Here is a 23280-nt window from a genome sequence, read left to right as displayed (position 1 = left end):
GTAACAATCCAGTGCTAACTGCAAATTTAATAAAATAACTAGAGCACCAATTGCTAGCAAGTAGGACACGTTTATTGGCATAAATTCTATTCTGTCCAACTGTATTTTTTTGTTATCTTTTGGTCAAATTTATATGAATAAGTTTATTAATTTTACATTGTGGCAAAGTGCCCGAGAGAACTGAATTTTAATTAAAATGGCTGAGAGAGTTGTTAATTACATTATCAATATTGTTATAACTTTGGAATATTTTCCTGTCCAAGGAATAAAGGCTGGGCTTTTGCTTAGTGGTTTTATTTTCGTTTAAGTTTAAATGACTCGCACTGTTGAATTCTTTCTTTCTCTCTCACACACTCTAACCATGTCTACAGAGGCATGTAGCAGGTATCTAATTACAATCTTATTTCATTTTCAACGTGATCGAATCAGAAATGAAGAGATCCACAGGAAACCCAATGTGACCGATATAGCCCGCAGAATTGCTAAAATCAAGAGTCAGTGGGCGGGGCACATAGCTCGTAGAGATGATGGCCGTTGGGGCAGAAAAGTTCTCGAGTAGCGACCACGGGCCGGAAAACGTAGCGTGGGCAGACCTCCCACTAGGTGGACCGACGATCTGGTGAATGTTGCGGGAAGAACCTAGATGCGGGCAGCGCAGGACCGGTCTTTGTCCAGCATTGGACGTCATTTGGCTGAAACGAACGAATGAAACTACGAGTATTTCACTGAAAACTCTTTGCAAAATGTTAGCCTTTTTTAGAGATTTTATACATCCTAAATGAAAAGTAACCTAAAGCATTATTTCACCCCTATAAAACTGTTTAATGTTACTAGCAGCAATAATAAAGTTTCAATTGTCTTCAGTTGACCTACGGCGTAACCACGGGTGGTCGGCCATAGCTATCAATTTAGAAACTGACTCATAACACTGGAAAATTCTCAGTAACTAGAAACAATAAATTTTCTGGTTATCTTAGTTCGTACATCTTGATATAATGAACTGATATAGTAAGGTTGTTATATCCGATATCTTGAAACGGGATTCGTACTCTAGTATTTTTTTATTTATTTTTAAGTTAATGGGTACTTCTCATTTACACTAAAATTTGATGGTCACACAATAATAGTTCATAAACGGTATAAGTTAGAACAATACCTTTGAAATCAGATGATAAAATATCTATTTAGCTACATACAAAATAAATTTTATCGTAATAGAAGCAAAAATAATACGAAAAAATCACATGAAACGATAAAAAACGGGGTCATTTTTCGAGTTCTCATCGTGTCACACCTTCGGTTGCAATGAAACATTTGGTTACTGCATTCACAATTTTCATTCAATTTGTGTGTAGCATATACTAAAATCATCGTAATTAAATATACTTTCCACACAATAGTCAAAAAAATATCTTCTTATAATTATTTTGAATTGAGAAAGCGAAATACGTTGGTCACACGATTTTAGGTACCTAAAATTTTGAGTAATAATACAAGATTGCCGTTAAACCGAACACCAGGAACCAATCACAGTGTTCTATTCGGTTAACGTCAGTCACGCTTCGACCATTGGGGAGGTGAGATAGGTCGATCGTCGCTCCGCGAAAAAAATACGTAGCTTTTTGTGATTGTCCATAGACATACCGTCGCTTGCTTGAACAATATTTTCTACCTCTAAAATTTAAACAATTTAATTGAAACTTTGCCATTGAAAACTTAACATGTTAGACTTATTTGTGTAGTATTCGACTTGAACCGTTAAATTCAAATTTAAGGATAATTCATAAAAAACTAAAATTTTCGTCACCTTCGTGGCATCACCTTCGTGGTGTTTTATACACGAAGGTGATTTTAGGCCACGAAAGTGATTTCTTGCTTTGGTTTATTTTAAAATATAGTGACTGGTGTTTATGTTTTTACAATATTTTAATAACTAATAAATTATACGTGGTAAAGTAGAGATCAGTACATCAATAAATAAATAAGGGCCTCGTATTTTTGTTGTCTGTCTGTATGTATGTCTGTATATGTGACTGTGTATCTGTTTGTAAGATAAATTTAATCTGAAGTTTGAGTTAAAAGTTGTACAACAAAAATACGAGACCCTCTGGGCTAAAAAAAAATATATTTTTGTTGAGGGACTGATAATCAGTTAGAGTTCTTTTTATTGAGGTACTGATAATCCGTTTTTTGCTTCTTTAGCATTTCAGAATGCCACCAGTGTCACCCTTAAAACCAATTTCGTAGAATCTTGTAACTTAGTAGGTGACCTAATCCGTAAAATTTTATCTTGTATTTAAGTAGGTACCTATTTATATTATGTTATTGCTATTTATCTATGAAAATAAGACAAAACATATGTTTTATAAACACTTAAGAGTCATTTACAGTAGTAAAGTTTGAAAAAATTATTGCTGTGAAGTACAGAATCACTTTCGTGGCATCGAAAAATTCAAAACGTTAAATCTTCCAAACGAGACTCACTATTTGACTGATTTACTGAGAATACAATCTTCACATCAAGCGCTACAATTTTTGTTTACAAAAAGTTGAAATAAGTTAAAAATAAAATTCGCCACGAAGGTGACGATGAGAACCGTGCCGATGAGAAATACCCTAATAATAGGTTTTGCATACTAGGGTGTATCGAACAAAAGCCTATTGGAAAATAATGTCTATTTCGTTGTATTTACATAAAAGGATCGTAACTTCAATGCCCTTAAGGTGACGAATATAAAAAGCTGGTAGGTATTATGAAGGTATACACTGAATGGGGCGTCTTATGTAATTTTAATAAGTGAGATTTTTTTTGTGTACTGTCGATTGTGCTATTTCATGTGATGGCATTTATTCTGTCAGGACTAACATTAAGAGGTGCAATTTTGTAAGAACAAGATGGCCGACTATGCCAGCTAAAATTCAAAAAATGCTTTTAGCATTACGATTTGTTCAATATTTTTGTGCAATAAAGTATAAAACTAAATAAAATAAAATCATGTGTTTGATCTTTTTAGTACGTTTTATTTTTTCATTTTTCATGTTCACTAAAAGCTTTGTACTTCATAAGATTAAACGAATACTATCTTTCAGTGAGTAAAATATATAAGTTTTCTTCAACTTTTCCAAGGAAAATCAGTCCGTCGCGTTTTCAATCAGTCCAAGTATACATTTTCTCTGAACATTTTTAAACCTTGTCGTTCAGTTTTAGTGTGATGGGGACTGAAATAAAAATGTTGCTAAGCTGCAGTGGAAATACACACAGAAGCCTTATTTCGTAACCTTTATAGGTGTAACTTATAGGACCGACGACATCATAAAGGTAGCAGGAAGGCGTTGGACGCAGACCGCTACCAACCGGGCAACATGGAAAGCATTGGGGGAGGCCTATGTTCAGCAGTGGACGTCCTATGGCTGAGATGATGATGATGATGACGATTATGATGGTGTAACTGAGTGAGAGAGATAATGAATATCAATCGAGTAGATTGTTGGTACGGTTAATTTTTCTTAATGTTAGTAAAATAATCCAGTTTTCAGCATGTGCCTTAGGATTATTGATGAGCGTTTTTCACAACTTTCAGGTTTCTGATTTTCAACGATAAGTTAAATTTTATTGCATAAACAAGGAATGATGGAGCTCCTACCCAGTGCGGTTTTGCGATAGGGGTGCCCCCTGAGGTGCACCCCTATCGCAAGGGGTGATATCGGCTTGTGAGGGATCGTACGTGGTACGTGAAGATTAAATTTACTCAGGAGCTGGCTACTGTCAACCCTACTTCTCATGTTGTTATGGAGAAAAACCAGGTCAAGCAACTCCCTTCGCTGATTAAGTGTTTACATTTTGAAGTGCATGAGCCCTTCTCTATAGATGTAAGCTTTTTATGAGAACAAAGGAGCTTGAGAGATGCCAAAGAAATGATGATATAACCAGTAAGCTCTTGATGGAGCTTTCTGATTATATTTGTGTTGTATCACCGCCATTACGGCGTAGTAAAACGGTTTTACAAGCGATCGCTTTCAGCGACAACGCGGGTTTACTGGCTCATAAAGAGATACTGTATGGTTGGGGATATTCGAAAGATTTACATATTAGTAATTTTGCTGAGTATTTGTACTTGGCTGACTATTAATGAGATTAAAATGCTTATGTATCAGAAAAACAACATTCCGTAGTCAAAAACGTTTTGATTTTGTTATTTACTTTCGAGCTAGCTTCCTTTGCTTCATAGTATTATTAAATTAAGTAATTTAAGTTGCGTGAAACAAAACTTAACGTAAGTATTACCTAATACCAATGATTCAAACATAGATTCAACTTTGTTGTACATCTAAGTAGTCGCTGCCTGATTTAAATAATTTTCGAAACGCTATCATGGGTGTCTTTTATTTGTAGGTACCACGCAATTTTCCATAGAGAAGTAGCATAAACTTTACTGAGGCTCAATTACATCATTTAACTTTAGCAAACGTCAAAAAACACCGATTATTGTTATAGTTACGGTTAAACTAAGTTGGTGCAACTCTACCTTAATGTCTGGAATTTCATAATAAATTAATTATGAAATGAACATTATTAATAACTTTAACCAGATTAAATGGTAAATAAAATAATGGCCAATTTGACTGGATTAAATAGGGGGAGCAGTCTCAACAGTGTTGTTAGGGGTTCTCAAGGGAAAGCTAACTGTCTTGGAACCCGTAAGTAAGGCGTTAGTTGGATTGATTGCACTGCAGTGGTTGTAAACTCGAGTTTTAGAATGACATTAGAATGAAATCAAAACGAATAATTTCTAAGGAAAAGGAATCCTGAAAATGTTCGATGCGGTACTTTGCAATGAAATGAAATAGGTTTTTCAATACATAGACCCTTTCAAGGGCACGATACACGTCCCGAACATAGCTTGCCCTACCACCACTTCGGGACAACATACGGGCTGGTGTACTTACCTAAATAGATTTTAAAAATGCTGCTATATGAATAAAAAAGCAAGAGTTCGTGCTTTGTGTTGTTCCTTGGGTGGCGTATGCGCATTGCGCAGTAGTGCACTGAAGGGATGATGATAATGATGAAAATTAATCTATTATAAATAGGACTTCTATTGCTGCAGTTTTCAGCCTTGTTCAGTCTGACACGAGCCGCAACATAAGAAGAACGACAGCATATTATGGCGAAAAAAGTATGAAAGCACCTTAATTTATTGGTGTAATATGGAAACACATAAATAGCAAAAAATGGTCGATGCGCTGCGTTGTGTCGCGTTTGTCGCTAACGTAGAAAAGAGAGAACAAACATTAAAACATATTTATTAGGTACCTACCATATCTTTCAAGTCTACTGTTATGGATAATATTATAAAAAGACCGAAATCTTACTTAGCTATACAAAACACGAAAATATCAAATTACATAATTTTACCGACCAAAATTAAATTACGCTTCAATTTGGGGGTTTTATTATTATTATGGATAGCTTTGAAAAAAGTGCTTTTATTACTCGTAGTTTTGTATTCAATTTCTTATTAAATTACCGTAAAAACTGATAAAGGAATTTTACCTGGTACACTTTTAATATTTGCTTTAAGTGGCACCTAGCAATGAGGGCTAGGTATCGTTTTATACATAACTAGCGGCCGCCCACGACTTTGTACGCGTGGATCCCGTTTTACCCCCTTAGGGGTGGAGTTTCGTAAAATCCTTCCTAAGCGGATGCCTACGTCATAACATCTACCTGTATGTCAAATTTCAGCCCGATCCGTCTAGTGGTTTGGGCTGTGCGTAGATAGATCACTATGTCAGTCAGTCAGTCAGTCACCTTTAGACAGTTGGCACCACTGGCGATTGACATGACCCTAGTCTACAGTGGCGCCATCATGGTGAATGCAAATGCGATAGTCCTCCTACCGCTTCAGCGATCACCAGCTGGCGCTACTATCTATCTACTACTAGCTTTCCGCCCGCGGCTTCGCCCGCGTGGAATTTTGTCTGTCACAGAAAAACTTTATCGCGCGCGTCCCTGTTTCAAAAACCAGGATAAAAACTATCCTATGTTCTTTCCCGGGACTCAAACTATCTCTATGCCAAATTTCATCAAAATCGGTTGCGAGGTTTAAGCGGGAAAGCGTAACAGACAGACAGACAGACAGAGTTACATTCGCATTTATAATATTAGTTGGGATCTATCGCGATTGACAGTGACCTTACTACAGTGGCATATTGGTGAGGCTCATTGACCGAGAGCTTATTACCTACGTTCGTTCGTTCGTTTTCAGCCAAATGACGTCCACTGCTGGACAAAGGCCTCCCCCAAGGTTTTCCACAATGAACGGTCCTGCGCTGCCCGCATCCAGGCTCCTCCCGCGACCTTCTATTACCTACGATTGAAATCTAATCAAATCAAATAATGTTATTGCATAATGTAGATAAATATTAGTCATACATTAGCAAGATATTATTTAGCTTCATCACACCATAATGCATAATGGCGTGTAAAAAAATCAATCGTTTTGTTCATCGTTTTAGGAAGTAATTTTAATCATTACTGTAGTAATTTAGTAGTAATCAATGTTTCATGATTCAAGATTAAAAAAAAATCCTTTTGTTTTACTAAAAATAATCTTCAGTTAGGTCATACACACTTAAATAACTACATACCTATTATGTAGTTTTCAACATGTCGCACACCTAGATCTAAACTGAGACAACTCAAAAAGGGCATTTTTCAGGAGGCGTATTACTACATTTTTTGTTAGGGAAGTTATGAAACTCAGTTTTATTTTGGATTATTGATAGGCTGTGAAATGACCCTGTGTATAAACTGGGTCAAAAAATCTATCCTTTTTATCTTTAATCGCAGTTTTTTTAGTTGTTACATTTTAGGGGAATGACTTTGTATAAATAATAAAGTACATTTAGACTTGAATCAGTTTTGTTTGGACATTTTGAGATTTGAGTCCTCCTTTTCCACTCTTAAATTTTTTATATCGTGCCATTTAACTTGATTCCGATTTTCGTCTACAACCAAATTAGTTGCCCACATTTTTTGCAACATTTTAGTGTCATAAAACTTTTCAAATGTCATCTCTTCCACGTTCTTTGGTCCTCTGTATTTCAAAATTTCAAGATGTGGCTGAGTCCTGTTCCTGCACTATTAAAGTGTTTTCATTCAATGTTTCGATATCCTTAATCATCAATTTAGGAATTTTTTGAGAAAACAGTTCTTTTTTAACACGATTTGGATCAGCATAAGAGATATAAATGAAGGTTTCATGACATGGTGAACATGATAGGTGTTTGAGTTTCTTCAGCCACTGTTTTCTTAGCATCAACTGATTGATATGTTTATTTATAATTTATTTACTTATTATAGACCTTCTTTCTACATTATTTTTTATTTCTACATTATAAAGAAGGTTTTATCTCTTGTGCAGACAACAGCATATCAGACTATACACTTGTATTACAACTACATTAGTTACTACAGTGTTTAACTTGAAGTGCCGTCGTATGTACATTGCTATTTTAACTATCTTTACACTGTTCTCTCAAAATATTTAAAAGAAAACGACCTGGCATATTTTCTTCGGAAAATAAAAAAAAATCCACTGTAATTTTTACTTATCCAACAATAGTAAGTTAACTCAAAACACTGTTCTCAAACACAACAGTTGAACAGTTTGAATAAAACTAACTTTATTTAGAAACAGGGATTAGATTAGAACACCTGATTTTAGGTGAAACATGCAAAACTACGCGTTCTGTATAGAAAAACATTGAATTGAAATTTGTTCCAACAAAACTACGCCAACTAGAAAATCACAAGTTGATTCATCAAAACAAACTCAACTCAAATAAGTAAGAAAATATAAGTTACTTTATCAAACAAAACTGGAACAAGTCAAAATGATCTGGTTGACTATTGCAGAACAATTCATCAATACTGTTACTACTCAAATTAACTCATTATACATTTTCTGCTTAACTGTAACAAATCTAAATATCCGCGTTTTCGTTTATTTTGATACGTGCACTCTCTGATACTAGCGAAGGTCAACTGACAAAACGCTTGTTTAGGTGGAAGGGGTTGACAAGCGTTGATTCAACAAAAGTAAGTTATCGCCATCTAGCGGCAAATGGATCAAGGCTTTATTAAACCTGTTATGTTGGAAAGATGCGTATGATAACCGAGTATTTGAATACAAGCATAAGTCAAAATTGGCAATTTTTGAGTTGTCTCAGTTTAGATCTAGGTGTGCGATGTATACGCTCAGCACTATATACGGTATACTTGAAACACCAGAAACGAATACTGTGCGTCATCGCTTATTAGCACCATAGCTGGGCATTAACTCGTTAATCCGTTAATCGTTAATTAACGAAGTTAACATTTCTATTAACGGATTAACTTTTAAGTTAACTTTAAAAAATGTTAACGGACTCGTTAACTTCCGTTAAATTATCCTAAGTCCGTTAATCCGTTAATCCAGTACCTACTATTTACCAAAAGCACGCTGAAAAACGCTAGAAAAACGCGTTCTGACAAGTACGTTCGGGCTTCCAGAACTTCCAGAACCCAAAACAACAGTTTTTGTAACCAGATCACTAACGACACATGTAAGTATGTGTAGGACAACTCTTGCAACTGAATTTAAGACCAGTTTTCCTCAACCGATTGAGCTGAAATTTGGTATACTTATGTAAGTCATTGTGACAATGCAATGTTATGGTACCATTGAGCTGGTCTGATGATGGAGTCATGAAGTGGCCATAGGAATTCCTAAACGAAACGGTGGAAACTTATCGAGTTTGGGTTTGCTGGATTTGTCTTTTCGAGCACTTTGGTGCTAAATTGTATTGTAATTGAACCAAGGCTCTGAGATTGAGATACTACTAAAAAGTGTAAAATAAAATTATAATAATTAAAAAACTTTTTTAAAAACAAGCTTTTATTCTGAAATGCAGTTGTACTAAAACGAAAAAAAATTATTGTACTTATGCAAGGTTCAAATAATTTCGAAAGCTTGTAGCGCAAACAAAAAAACCGGCCAAGAGCGTGTCGGAAATTATTTTTTTTAAATTTAAGTTATTTGTATGAAAGATTACGCGGTAATAAGCGGTTTACGATTTACAAGGTATTCAAAAAAACTACTTACTAGATCTCGTTCAAAACAATTTTCGTTGGTAGTTTTTATAGTAATGTACATCATGTTTTTTTTAGATTTTTCATTTTCTTATTTTAGAAATTAGAGAGGGGGGGAAACCAACTTTTTTCCACTTTGGAAGCGTCTGTCACGCAAACTATTCGATTTAGAAAAAAAATATTTTAGAAACCTCGATATCATTTTTGAAGACCTATCCATAGATACCCCACACGTATGTTTGATGAAAAAAAATTTTTGAGTTTCAGTTCTAAGTATGGGGAGCCCCCAATATTTTTTTATTTTTTATTTTTGCATCAAAATCTTAATGCGGTTCACAGAATACATCTACCTACCAAGTTTCAACAGTATAGCTCTTATAGTTTCGGAAAAAAATGGCTGTGACATACGGACGGACAGACGGACAGACAGACATGACGAATCTATAAGGGTTCCGTTTTTTGCCATTTGGCTACGGAACCCTAAAAAAGAGGAATAAATTCCATGCGCGATACAAGCTTTCGAAATTATTTGAACCTTGCATACAATGATTTTTTTCGTTTTATTATCATGTGTTAACGGATTAACGATTAACGTTAACTTGCGTTAAATCTTGTGAAATGTAACGTATTAACGTTTAACGAAGTTAATTTTTTTATTAACGGTTTAACGATTAACGAAGTTAACTATTTGATTAACGGTGCCCAGCTATGATTAGCACACGCTCAGCACTATATCCTAAAATCTACACAACTTTTATAGTACAGTCAGTACATAAGACCATAAAATTGCAAAGTAGCACTTATAACCATGTGCATAAGGTTCATATTATGCCGTTGCTGTGCGTATGCGCGTGCGCAATAAACAAGTGCGCACGAGCTTGACGGACAGACGCCAGACAGCGGTTGACTCACGCCGTGTGGTCCATATGGCGGCTATAACCTGAATCTTTTTGCTGTACTTCTACTTTTAAGGTTTAGAGATTTTTTTATCATCATTAGGTCATTTTGGGCCCGGTTTTTGAAGTGAGATTTTCAGCTTGAGCTAGCAAATTTTCTTCTCAAAAATGAATTTAATAAAAGCTCATACTTTATGAGTAAGAGCTCACGACAAAAACATCAATTCTTCTGAATTCTACCATGCATTAGTCTCAAATTGTAGGAGCACGACCCCTTCCGATTTACCAAAGGTAAATGGAGAATATGGCCTACATTTGCCCACTGGCCAGGTGGGTTGAGGAGGCCTGATGTTTGATGTGGCATATTTATTTCTCCCTTATTCGACCCTTATGGGAGACGCACGAGAAAATGCGAAGTAGGCCTGGAGGCTATTTAAAAAGGATCATTGAACACAATTGGAACATAACGACTCTACAGTCTAAAGATTATAATAAAAATCTTTCCGACAGAATAGGCGACAATGCAAGAGTATTTTTCCAATTTTAAATATTATAAGGCTCAAAAATTCACCTGGGCTCTCTCAGACCCCGCTCGAGGCGTTATAAGGGTTAAGAAGTACGCACGAGTCGACACACTGTCAGCTGAGTCACGTTGTGTGGTCCAGATGGCCAATAACCTAAATCTTTTATTGATAAGTGTTGCAACATAAAAACTATTTTAATGTTTTATCGATCCATAGGTACTAAAGGTTATGTGCGTTAGCTATTTTATCTTTTGTGAATATTATTTATTTTCTTTATTAGGAAAAACTATGATATTTTATTGTAGTGACATAGTAGGTAATATTCCTAATATAATTATGATCATTACGGGTCCAATGACAGTTTAACTCTCCCCCGGGACAAACTTGACCTTCATTGGTTGGGTTTTTATTGACGGTCAAGCTGTAGATCCTGGCTACACAGGAGTTGCAGCAGTGGGAACGAGAGGTGGGAATAGTCCCGTAGCTGCGACTTAATTATTATTGAAAGTTTAACGTTGACCTAGCATTATATTTGCTTAGCTCTACTTAGTCATAACAAAATTAAATTAACTCATCGCCATTTACCAGAAAAAATATCATGTTCAACTGTGGTTCTAGTATTCCACCTGAGAGAAAACTTTTTTCCCAAATACCTTCATATTAATATGCAATTGAACAAACTTCAAACTTCCACATACAAAATTCTGAGCGAGTTCTTTTCAAATTACAATCCGTTTCGCCTACCACTTAAAAGTTGGCCCTACTTCTAACTTTAGCTCGAAACTTAGGCATTTAGGCTTTCAGACTTGCTGGCCTGGCAAAAGTTCTATTGGGGCTGACTTTTGAAGTCTGGACTGTCGGAGAAAAACGTAGAAGCAGTTTTTCGTATCGAATTTAACACCACTTTTTCAATAAAATGTAGAGTTAAGTAACAGTTAGGTAAATGTACAGTACAGTAAATCTAGTTAAGTATACCTACAAGATGTGTCATCCTAAACCTAGCCTCAGCTACAATAAAAAGCTTTATGTAGCAAAAGAGAATGTAAAAGCGTTTTTTTATGACTTTTTAAAACACTGTTTAACTGATTTTTAAAATTTTGCCAGCCAATACGAGTTCAAAAATAGTTGTAGTTCCTCTTCTAAGATTACTTCGTTTACATTCTAAACTTGTAGAGATCAAGGAAACGATGTCAGATTTTGTGTTCTTTGATTTGTATGAATCTTTAAGCACAAGAAATAACTCCCTTTGGCAGAGAAAATCCATTGATTTTCTATTGTATTAGGCGTTAGGGTGCGAAAGCTTAATTAATATATTTGGGCTTTCGCAGTACACACTACACTGCACAGTGGGCCTTATTAGGAAAAAGTTAAACCCGGGACGAACACTGGTTTAAAACGTTTCCACACTAAATCCCAGTTGCACCATCTTATTTAAACTTTGACAAACGTCAAAAAACTGTCAAACTCTATACAAAAAGCGCCGGTTATTGTTAATGTTACGGTTAAAATAAGGTGGTGCAACTTAGCCTAAATGTCAATTTAAACCAGAGCTCAACCAGTCTAACTTTTTGTATTATGTTGGAGTGATTTTGAGAAATTCTTCTTTTAGAACAAAAAAAGCGATTTTATCTACGTTTTAGCTTCTAACTTACGCCAAGACCAGATCGATCTCAAATCGGCCCGTATTTCTGTACGAGATTAATATTTTTTGGCGCGAGCTCAAGTTCCGATGCGTCTGCGATTCATACAATATTTTAAGCTTCATACATCGATTGCGGACTTGCTATTGAGATGTACAAGCTGGATTTAATTTCTAGATCAAATTTTTAATAACATTTAGCGACTGTTACTGTTGTAACTAAGACGACTATGAAAATACATAGAATATAATTATTATCGTTGATAAGATCGAAATATTTTGTCAAACTATAATTAGGTTGTTTTATTCATTCTGTCTACATTAAAGCGATTAAGAACTTTATTAAAATGTCGTACTTACAAAATCACCTCACTCACTTACGCGACCACCATAATGTGTAGGCATCTCAACGATATTGTATCGTAGCACAATCTGAAACAAACAAAATATATTTTTTAATTCGCTGCATCAATTATAGATTATACATACATAATTCGATTCGGCGTTAAGTGATAAAACGAGAAATCTAGTTTAATCCATTACAACCACTTTTCCTACATCTACTCTCTAAATTAACTAAATTCAATGAACTTTCTTCAATCTACTTACTACATAATATAGGCTAATCACTAGGAAAGTTGTTGCATTTGAGTAGTCCAGAATCAGCCTGTAGAGTCTCAAATCTACTGTATTAATAACATTCAGTACTAAACCTCTAAGCGAATTTCTCCGTTCAAAAAATCTAGGTCACCCAATAAACCGAATCAAAGATTAAAATAAAATATACAGAACAGACACTCGTCTGAAAGGCTAAGCAAATTAAACTGACAGCGCCTTTGATCCGTGAGGGAACGCACGCGCAGACGTAGGCCCGTATTTATACGACGGACCTGGTTTTTGTCTTCTGGATTTAGGTACTGACGATTGACGGATAGAAAGTTTTGTATGTGTCACAAATTGTTTAAAAGTTCTTAGTTTTGAAGATTTAACTAGTTGGTGATGGTGTAAGGCATGCTAACTCTATCTTAAAATATCATAGCATGCCAATTTGGGAGACAAGGAAGATTGTCAAATTCAAAATTTATTTACTTAAAATAAATAGTACCTAGTTAATCAAGAAATAGAAAAAATAACTTGGATTCACATATCAGGTTTAACAGTATTGGTAGTGGTCTTCCTGAAAACTTTATGAGCTCGTCTATCCACATCGGAGAAACCTGTGTACAGCAATGGATATCTTGTGACTGATGATATTGATGATGACAGGTCAAATAACTAAATTACATAAGATACAGTAGTGTTTTTGATTATTATTTTAGTTATCAAGTAGGTATAACATTACATCTTTTAGTTTTAACCGCCTCTGTGGTCTAGTGGTTAGACCACCTGCTTCAGACGCAGAGGTCCCGGGTTCGATTCCCAGTGGGGACAGAATTTTCTGTTCAGTTTGGTTGGTAGTAGGGCTTGTTCCAAGTCCGCCTGGCTAGCTACCACCATCTTATCTAAGTCTGTCGCCATAACAACAATGTTAACAGTATTGTTGTGTTCCGGCAGTTAGAGGTAAGATAGCTAGTTTCTCTGTGGTTGAGGATTCCGGGTGAAGCTCGCTTCCACCTTCGGCCTGATCATCACTTACCATCAGGTGAGATACAGGCCAAGAGCTTCCTCGTTGTGGATAAAAAGGACTATTCATAGAATTTAATGGGATAGACATAGGGATTCAACCCCGCAACATCAAAATATGATCATACTATCAAAAAGAAAATGAAGTAATCTTGCAAATTACAACCCAAGTTCATACAAAAGATTGGATTTGTCCGCTCTCATATCTAAATTACAACGTTGTGGAAATAACTAGAATTTTTCCGTTACATTACAAGTTAGTTCGCAAAGGGGTTGGGATATAATAATATAATATAATATAATTCAATCCAATCTGACTTCATTCAATCCTGAGGGATGGAGTGTAGTGTATATTTTCCTTTATTAAAAACAGGAATTCTTCGGCTCGCAGTCAAATTAGAAGGAAAATATTGTATGAACTGTATGTTTAGATTTAGATAATGAATGGAGAATATCTCCGTGATTGTAATATTTGCATGGATTAGGGATCTATTTATGTCAAAATTGGGGACATTATGTAGGTACCTATTTCTGTATTTTATTTAAGTGTTTCTTGGATTAGAGTTTTCAAATATCTTAATAATACTTGAATTGGATTGATTGATGGACTCTACATTTTAGGAATGGCGCTCTTTGAATGAAGAGAAATTCAAAATTTTGTCATAATGTCTGAATAGGCTGAGCAATAAAAATGTAAAATATCCCAAAGATCTTTTGATAACTATTAATTGTGGATGTAAAATATTTTTTCAATCCCATGTAATCAAAAGCACAAAAACAACAATTGAATCTACATCAAAGTTCTTAATCTTATTCCTTCTGCATACATTTCAATGGGAATCCCTCAATAAAACTTATTCGCCATTCTATGCAACTAATCTTACGAATCGAAATTGAAGAAGAAAATCTCTATTCATTCATAAATCCAGGTCAGAACTCACGAGAATTGCAACTGTGTGCATTACGACAAAATGTAATAGAAAATTCAAAGAATAGGTATCTGGATTCTTCGACAATAATTGAGGGTAGTTATTGGACGCGTCCAACGATGACAAAAGCCTACACCGATGTAATATCCAAGATAAATATTCAGTGAGGTATTGAGATAGTAAAGGAGCATATTCACTGAGGAGCGCTCGCGAGCATTGAAATTGATGGCATAACGATTTGTGCGCTAGGAAAATTGAATTGGAAGCGAGGCGGAATCGAAATGAAAAATTGTTAGTCTGATAATATATCTTTGGAAAAGTTCGACGTAGAAAAGACTCGTTTCAGTCATAAATAAGTTTCTAGTTAATATTCTAACCAGTTATTGAGGGGTATTCTAAGTTCACGACTCTAGGAGCTGAAGATTCTAACATTACACCAGTTTTTATTGTTTTAACAAAGAATGATATTACAATCAGCACATTCAGCAAGTACAGCAACAGGTTAAAATCTGCAGAACGAACAATAACATGCTATAAACATTAGCAATTTCTTTAGAATACTGATTGTTCGTGTCTGACAATGTGACGAAAGCGCTCTTTGCGGAGTCCTTTTTTAGGGTTCCGTAGCCAAATGGCAAAAAACGGAACTTATGGAGCATATAATATTATCAGAAATTTTATTTAAAAATAGGCTAGCATTCTATTCTCTTTCACTTAATTCACTACGGTTATGTGTTTACTCATCTACGTCTATCCAATAATGGGCCATTATCTTACGAAACAGCGAATGCTCGTCATCCAGCCCTAGTGGGCTTACTTCCTAACCACAAATCGATCGTACGAACGGTTCAGCTAATCCTCGGGGAGAATGAGCTGCGACTCCAAGATAGCTTCCATTTTGGCGGCCATATTTGAAACGAACATTCTCGAAAATTTATTTGATTTGGGACTTGTCCGTTCGGTAAATAACTTGGTTTGAAATATTAATGCTAAAGTATGTAAGTTTGGTTAAATTATGAGGATGATGTAAATATCCGATGATGTATTGGTTTTTCATTAAAAAACTTGAAAATAAATACATAATAAATAAGGAGTCATCAATTTTCTGGAAAAATACACTTTAAATCGTTTTTTAGGGCACATTGAGCTTTATATTTTTGAATCTTGGTAGGTACAGCCAGCGTAAAATAATTCGTGACACCCAAAGTATCCAAAAAGTTCGTAACGCGTCTTTGTTACAATTGGAATAAGGTTGTGTTTTCAACTTTTTTGGCACTTTGGGTGTCACGAACCATTTGATACTAACTGTAACCTACTAAGCCTGTGTTGCACTATTTTACTAACTATCACAAACGTCAAAAGTCTGTCAAACTCCTTAAAAACCCCGGTTAAAGTTGTACTTAAAGTTAAGATGTTGCAATTCAGTCTAAGTACTACAAGTACGTTGTAAATGTAATGCTGATTGCTGACACAACAATATTTACGTCACAACATCGTTATAAAAAGACATAATAGTGTGCACCCAGCGTAACAATGCTAAAATAATGGCCCAATAAATCAATAAAAGGCACTCCGCTGCACTCCTCCCGAGGGCTGTGACGTCACTCAGCCTTGAGACGCCATTGTTTAGACCCGTATTCATAATCACAGCCCAAAAATATAGGCAGTCAAAATATCTGCACATTATACAGTAAAATATGGACCGTAACAGGTCAAATGTCACAAACGTGTATTACATTATCTACGACTTTTATATTGTTTGGGGCACTTTAACAAAGTTTTCTTCAACAGTGAAAACCATGTATTGCTCGATTGCGATTTTATTTACCCACGACTGACTTAACACAAATCTACACTGATAATATTATAAAGAGGAAAATTTTGTTGGTTTGGTTGTAATGAATAGGCTCAAGAACTACTGGACCGTTTTTAAAAATTCTTTCACCATTCGAAAGCTACATTACTCACGAGTACCATAGGCTTTTATTTTGGAAAAAATAGGGTTCCGTAAAATATGTAGATATGTAGATAATGTAGTCCATGCGCGCGAAGCCGCGGCCGGAAAGCTAGTTTTCAATATTTTTGTTACTTTTTCAGGAAAAATCTTCAGGCATACCTACCTACTCGTGTGCTTCTTTCATAAAGTTATCTAAACTTGCCACAATTTCAGCCTAACCCTAGTTTTCTGTAGCATTTTTTGACGCTTCCAATTTTGCTGCTACACACACCTGCTGCACACCGCTATCGCCTTTCAAAAAACACGTTTAGATTCACTGAGACGGTTCGTTCGTTTCGATCTAATGCCGTCTACTGGACAAAGGCGAGTCGTTACATTCTCTAAAATANCAGTGGACAAGCTTTCCTGACGAAAAAAAATGGATAGGTATTGTATACGGTTTCCTATTCCCTATTCGATAATGGAAAATTTGTGCAACTGATTTTTGACACTAGACTAGCGCGATCTATGAACATTGAACAAACACTGCTGCACTGTCGCGCGTTTCAATTTGCCTTTGTTAGCACACGTTTAGCTTGACGGCCAACCTCTGGCCAAACTGCAAATTCCAAAGCCATTTTTTTACTTTGTCTTTACAAAATCGTCAAAGGCACTTCCAGCTAGCGTTGAACCATAAACTCAGTTTGGGAAATCTGGTTCTGTTAGGCCCACTTTCCACCAAGACGGAGCAGTGCGGAGACGAGAGAAGACGTGCGGCAAAGCTGGCAGCTGGCGCAGGCTATTTCCACCAAAGCGGCCGCCTAAAACAATCGACGCTTATTAAAATAACCTCCAGCGGAATGGTACAGATCATAAGATGTAGCGATTTACAATATTAGAAAAAATATTACAGGACTATTCCCACCTCTCGTTCCCACCACTGCAACTCCTGTGTAGCCAGTATCTACAGCTTGACCGCCACAAAAACCCAACGAATGAAGGCCAATTTTCTCAAGAAAAAAATGTTAGTGGAAGACAGACAGATACTCAGAAATGAGGATTAAGTTAAAGATAAATAAAATACAGGTTGATTAATTGATAAAAAAATATTCATGCCCGTTTTCACCATCAATCCCTAATTTTTAAGTGACCCCTATGAAAACAAAATTCTTGTGAAGTATTAATATTACCATAGGGTTCACTTAAAAAATAGGGATTGATGGTGAAACAGGCATGGGTCTACTGCCCAAATGCAACTAATTTTCCTAAGAGAACTGTAATGTAGGTCTTCTTATTATTAAAAATAGTGACAGATAAGTACATTTTAAATCTTAAATTACTATTTAGTTCAAATTTCCCAAAAAAAGTTACCTTTCCATACAAATTGTCCTCAGAAAGCCAATGAGTATGGGGGACGTCATTTCTTTTAAGAATTTAGATATTACTACCGAAAATCCTGTATTTGAGAAGTAGAATTAACCCTTTTTGTGCTCAACACCTACCAAAGAACTCCTTTTTTATAAAACTACTAGTTTTTGCCCGCGGCTTCACCCGCGTGAAATTTCGTTTGTCACAGATCGTCATAAATTATAGCCTGTTATTCTGGGTTATAAATAATAATAAGTACTGTAAAGTTACATCAAAATCCGTTAATTACTTTTTGCGTGAAAGAGTAACAAACATCCAGACATCCAGCAATCCAAAATTTCGCATAACTATAATATTAGTAGGATGAATACAATTTTGGCAGACATTTTTTTCCCATGAAATACAGGGTGTGGTTTTGTAAAACAACGACTATCTCAGGGGTGTCAGTATACACGACACTGATGCCAAAAAAATATGTATGTTTCAAATCGCTACTGCTTATGTTTTGTAGGTGTGCGCCGACGCATTCATTTATTAGTTCAATAATATTAGGCTATGAGTCATGGCGCCGTGCTGTATGTAGAGTCAATAGCAAAAGTGTATGATCAAAATCAGAAATTTATTTTCTTTTCTTTTTTATACAGAGATAGTATTCTCTATATAAAAGAAAGGAAAAAGAGTTTCCATCCGCGGCTTCGCCTGCATAAAATTTTGTCTGTCATAGAAAAACTTTATCACGGGCGTCCCTGTTTCAAAAACTGGAATAAAAACTATCCTCTGTCCTTTTCCGGTACTCAAACTATCTCTATGTCAAATTTCATCAAAATCGGTTCAGTGGTTTAGAATAGAATAGAAAATACGACACAGACAGACAGACAGAGTTACTTTCGCATTTATAATAAATATTAGTAGGGATTAGTAATTTGTATTGCACAAATATAATTCGAACGCGAAATTTTATTTATCCACAGCAAGGGAGCTGATCTGCATCTCACCTCATTCAGGACGGAAGGTGGAAGCGAGCTTATAAGCCGTACCTAAATGGCAGAATCCTCAACTACAGAGGACCTGGCTATCTTGTCTTCAACTGCCGGAACACAGCAATGCTGTTTTAAACATCGTACAGAACACAACTTCGTACATTCATTTTGAATTTCTGACTTGATCATCAATTTTTGCTACCGACTGTACGTTGTATGTGTTCCCATTGTTAGACCACGATTCCTAATTATTTATGTCAATTCGAGCTGAAATTCCAAACTTTGACGCATTGGGCATTTGGGCCATTTCTTAAAGTTAGTGTGAAATGGTAAGAAAATAATTGTTAAACCTTCACACTATAATTTATTACATTATTTCATTCAATTTAATTCAATTTTCAATACTACACAATATTNTTGACTTTGACTTTGAAAGGTCTCCCCCAAGGACTTCCACAACAACCGGTCCTGTGCTGCCCGCATTACATAGGTACACCTTCACTAGATTGGGACTATTCCTACCTCTCGTTCCCACCGCTGCAACTCCTGTGTAGCCAGGATCTACAGCTTGACCGCCACTAAAAACCCAACCAGTAGGTCTTTGATCCTTTGAGACCTTCACTAGATCGTCGGTCCACCGAGTGAGAAGCTTTCCTACACTACCTTTTAAGGCCCGCAGTCGCCAGTCAATAACTTTTCTTTCTCACCCAACAGCCATAATTTCTACGAGCTGTTACAGTCAAAACTCATAACTTATTTTTTCAGTCAAAATAAGTTTTGACCAAGGGCGTTAGTCAAAACCACTCTTGACTGATTTTTACAGTCAGATTGGTTTTGACCGATTAAGGATGGGTTGCACCATCTTGCATTAACTTTGAAAAACGCCAAAAATCTGTCAAACACCATACAAAAAATACCGGTTATCGTTATAGTTACGGTCAAAGTTGGTGCAACTCTTCAGCCTATGATTAAGTTAAATTAAGCCTAAATTAAGTTAAGTTAAATTGTTTTTAATTACCTAAATGTTATTCTGAGCTTTGTTACGTCTTGTTTGAATAGTGTAATTGGTACTACCGTTCTATTCATGAATAAATAAATAAATAAATAAATGATTTTTAACTTTACCAGAGCTAAATTCACTTCCACACGCGTTCACTCCACAAAAATCACTGACACAAATACAGCATCATTAGCATTCCGCGAATATTTTAACGTCTTATTAATAGTAATAATTATTATTATTCTCCGGACCGTTATTATAATAATGGAAAACGTAAACTTCCTCAACAATAGTGTGAGAAACGATTATTTATATTAGTAGTTGAAATAACGGTATTGTTTTGAATTCGAATTTCAAATAAATAATTCAAAATCTTTAGTTTGAATTTTTTAGCATTTAAGGCTGAGTTGCGTTATTTTACTTTGATCATAACTGTAACAATAACTGGTGTTTTTTGTATGGAGTTTGACAGATTTTGGACGTTTGTTAAAGTTAATGTTAACAGCATTATTGTATTCCGGCAGTTAGAGGTAAGATAGCCAGTTCCTCTGTGGTTGAGAATTCCGGGTGAAGCTCGCTTCCACCTTCAGCCTGATCATCACTTACCATCAGGTGAGATACAGGCCAAGAGCTTCCTCGTTGTGGATTAAAAAAAAGTAACTTTAAGCGTAACTATAACGATAACCAGTGTTTTTGTATGGAGAGTTTTTTGTGGAGTTTCAAGTCAAACAATTATTTTTTAATTACATACTTACTTGAAAAATATCGATGGCCATTCGCCAAATCATCTCGGATGAGAATTAAACCTACAGTCGACCTTATGCTTGCCCGGCGACTGCTCTAAACGTTGGCCGTGGGTTAAATTCCCAGAATGTAATCTTTTTTTCGTTTTTTTTTTGTTTTTTTGGTTGTTGCTGATCCCGTTGTCCGCTGGACTATTGTGGTGAATTCACTCCTAACACTAGCTTAATCTAGCTTACTTGCAGGGGTTAACAGGGCCCTATGTAGTTTACGAGAAAAATGTAGTAGAAATATTGTGAGCGTAGATGGATGAAAAGTACTGGACAGATGTTGATGCAACTTTACAATATTAAATCTTATTCTTCAATAGTGCGCTATAGTAAATTAGGTTTCTTTTTAACCGACTTCAAAAAAGGTTCTCAATTCGACTTTTTTTTTTGTCTATTTCGATGAAGTCAGGGATAAAGCTAGTATATTTTTTATTGTTTACACAGATGTCCCGATTACTCGTAACTTTAAAAAATGGCCACCCATACAGAATTCCTTCCGAGAATTTTGAGGGGAATCACCTTTACCGTTAGGCAATAATTATAATGTTATTAATAATAACAATACAGTTTATTCATGTCGTATGTCGTGAATGGTTCTATTTTCAACTAATTGACAAATGAATACGTCATTGTGTCGTTAATAATTAATTAACGCATGTAATACTCGTATTATGTTATGGAATACAAAGCTGAATAATTTAGTTTTATTATGATTTATTTAAATTATAATAACAATATTTACGATCAAAAACTACATTTTTTTAAAGATTATTAGTAATTTGTTATTACACAAATTACTAAATTTTAATAGTCCCGTTAGCCCCTCGTACTAAGCTAAATATGCTTGTGTCACGAGTGAGCTCACCACAATAGTCGAGCGGCGGCGGGGACCGAACCCGCGTTCCCCGGATCACGAGTCGGCCAGTCCGACCCCTTCACCGTTCGGCTATCGTGGCTTCTACATTACAATTTTAGTAATAAAAACGAAAAAAACTAGCAATTTTGTCGTACCGTCGATAGCACATCAGCCTACACAATTTTGTTGCATTCATTAACCCTTTAGATTCAAAAGTGGGAACTATATTCCCACTATAAGTGGGAATATACTTTCCACTTTTGAACCTTATTCGCCTGCCTTCAGTGTTTTGCTTGATGTGTTATCGTCTGTACCTTCAAGGAAAGGGTACATTAAAAGGTAGAATAAAGTATTTTAGATAATGGAAACACCAATAACGTCATCAAAAATGCGATAAACCACAAATTCAATGTTCCAAGAATTCAATTTACTTGTACAAATGTCAAAATGTGAGGTTTTTTTGTTAAAAATCTTAATAAATAATCATTCATCTCTACCTCTAATAATAATATGGGTTTTATTATATACGAGCTTTTGCCCGCGGCTTCACCTGCGTATGATGGACAAACAATAGTTTCATCGAAACCCGTTCACGAGTTTTTGCGTGCAAGATTACTAAAATGTCTACATTGACTTAGAATAATGATGTTAGTAGCATAGTAGGAAGTAGGAAGTGGGAAGCATATGACAGGTTTTTTTTATAAATCTTTGAACAAAACACTCCCTTATTTTCCCAATCTTTTGTCCAATATTTGTTCAAAGCCTTAATTCTGAAAACGTTCGTATTTGGTTTTATCCCGGAGGCATTGCATTGCTCCAAATATATCGAGCGCTCGCTAATTCGGAATGTAGGCTACCGGGCAATTAGCGAGCGTAGGCGAGAATGACTCAGCTGAGTCACTCATTTAACTCACCCGGTGTAATTATCACTCGTTAACGCACTCACTCTGGTAATGGGCGGGCGATGAAACTTTTTAGTAACTGTTAGCCTTACTTTCGAACTCCTATGTTCTTCTGATTAATTTCGTTGCGGGTCCAATGACAGTTTAACTTTCCCCGGGACAAACTTGGCCTTCACTGGTTCGGTTTTATTGGCGGTCAAGCTGTAGATCCTGGCTACACAGGAGTTGCAGCGGTGGGAACGAGAGGTGGGAATAGTCCCGTTAACTGTAAGCCGAGGCGCAGACCACCGACTTTTAGTTGGCCGATAGTTTGGTCGGGCTGTTTATCAGTAGATGTTGAGATGTATGAAAGTATTCATTTTTTTAGATCCATTGGGAATAGGGAAGTAACTATATTTGAAACTTTCTTGCCATGTATTAGAGCCCAAAACCATGGTAATCTCTCGATAAAGATTTAAAGCTGCTTACTTTTAAAAGTTTAGAAACTTTGCTTGTCCTCTTTGATGACTAAAGAGTGAGATGAGAGGCCTTTGTTTCAAATGATTCCATTATTGCCTTCATCCATCTAGACGTCTCAGGGTAATATAATTCCAGAAGTATGCTCTTTTATTTCTAAACTTAAATGATATCGTAGACCAGCCTATTAGGCTTGAATCAAAGAAAATTAGGACCAACTTCTTCAACTATTCTATTCTTAACA

This window comes from Ostrinia furnacalis, unplaced genomic scaffold (genome assembly GCF_004193835.3).
Source record: "Ostrinia furnacalis isolate ACB-3 unplaced genomic scaffold, ASM419383v2 OfSCF0876, whole genome shotgun sequence".
NCBI classification, from domain to species: domain Eukaryota; kingdom Metazoa; phylum Arthropoda; class Insecta; order Lepidoptera; family Crambidae; genus Ostrinia; species Ostrinia furnacalis.
This window is presented reverse-complemented; position numbering follows the sequence as displayed.